The sequence below is a fragment of the Aplysia californica genome, unplaced genomic scaffold, assembly GCF_000002075.1.
Source record: "Aplysia californica isolate F4 #8 unplaced genomic scaffold, AplCal3.0 scaffold00029, whole genome shotgun sequence".
Lineage (NCBI taxonomy): Eukaryota > Metazoa > Mollusca > Gastropoda > Aplysiida > Aplysiidae > Aplysia > Aplysia californica.
This window is the reverse complement of record NW_004797299.1, coordinates 2293295-2294987: the sequence shown is the minus strand read 5'-3', so window position 1 is coordinate 2294987 and position 1693 is coordinate 2293295. Positions and strand designations below refer to the sequence as shown.

The following is a 1693-nucleotide window of genomic DNA, read 5'->3' as shown; positions in this document are numbered from 1 at the left end:
GCAACAACAACAAACAAAGAAATAAACAAACAACAACAAAAGTGGTCTAGACGTGAAAGAACAAAAGATGCGATGCGTGTTTCAATGGAATCGATAAAAGGATACGTTGGCATCTATCCTCTTCTGCCTAGTTCAAAATATTCTCTTTACGTAGATAGTTCATATGATGATGCATAGCTAGTTTGCAGTCAAACTAATCCCCTAATCGATTTGGCTTTATCTGTAGAACGATGTTCTCAGCCCTTTTATGTATGGTCCATACTGCTTGGCAATATCCCTGGTTTGACCATGCAAAACATGACTTTGTACTTGTCATCATTCATCTTAATTAAATCTAGTACTTTTACATTGACAATGCATTTGTCCCATTCTGGCTATTAGACAAATATATAATTTATTGTTAAAACAGATTTAAAGAAGTCCGAGCACATGTGGTAATTAATTAAGATCATGCCTACTTACTACTGATCCAAGAGCTTCTGTGTATAGTGTGTACAAACGTGGTCCAAGCATGGATCTTTGAGGCATGGCAAAGTGCAGGCTGAAGGTGTATGGCATTTCAACAATGGAAAGAACTAACTGGGCACGATCAGACAAGTTTGAATATGTGGTCATTCTGGGCTCTTAAAAGTGCCAAAAACACACACACACACACACACACACACACACACACACACACACACACACACACACACACACACACACACACACACAAACACACTAAAATATTGACTACTACCTTACGGAGATAAGAGTTCAACTTCTTGATGATCCCCTGTGAAAATATTGCCATGTTTTGTAAAAGAAAGTAAAACCCATAAAACATGGTATGTATGATTATCACAAATTTCGGAACTGAAAGAACCAATTTTTTATCCTTCGACAAAACAAAATTGAAAGAGTGTGCATCTCGCTTAACCGAATGTTTCGTAGCGACAGAACGTTTTCTGTGTCGCCCTTCCTTGTTGGAGAGACGGCCGGAAGTGTCCACTTACGCTGGAGGCCTGGGACCATCGTGGCGAGTCCCGCCTTTACTACGTTCATTCGAATGGTCTCCCTTGACGTTTGCTCGGATACTGGCACACCTCGCACTAGAGGAAGAGAACAGACCAACAACGGGCGGCTCACTGGTTCAGTAAGTTTCTTTAATGGTTCCTAATTGTTCTTGTAGTTTTTATTATTGTAAGGATTTTACGGCACTTGCAACACAACTTAGTAATACTTGTGTCGAAGACCAGAGGTGTTACAAGAAAGTGGCATACACATAAAAGGAGGAGGAGGGGGGAGGACTGGGACGATAGCTGTTTAATTGGAAAAAGGAGCAAAGCCCACTAGGGCACTCGCCAACCCCCCACTTTTATTGTTCAGAAGCTTGGATTGGTGTTAACCCTTTACAGTGAGGTGCTACTGAAATTGTGCTCTTTTTGAGTTCTCTACTACGTTTTCTGTTATTTTTGTCTTTATTGTAATTAAGGGTATTTGTAACAGAAAGGATTTGAATGAACAGAATCATCATTCCTCGGCAACTGTGAGACATTTTGATATAAATGTAAAGGTTGTTCTTTCACAGTGTTATGAAATGTTTTGTAATTTGTACAATTTTGTAAGATTTTTTAAAAACTGAAAATAATAATGCTTCCACATTTTTTAACAAATAGCGTTCAACATGTATGCTGCCTTTTAAGAGGCTAAT

General features: G+C 39.0%; 1 protein-coding gene across 1 annotated transcript in view; it reads left to right on the top strand.

The window, feature by feature from the left end:
• Positions 1–1026: 1026 nt before the first annotated feature.
• LOC101848719 (serpin B6) overlaps positions 1027–1693 on the top strand; it is a 26916-nt gene continuing 26249 nt past the window's right edge. The window contains exon 1 of the mRNA XM_005091399.2: positions 1027–1135. The gene's annotated coding sequence lies outside the window, so the exon portion shown is untranslated. The remainder of the gene's footprint in view (positions 1136–1693) is intronic.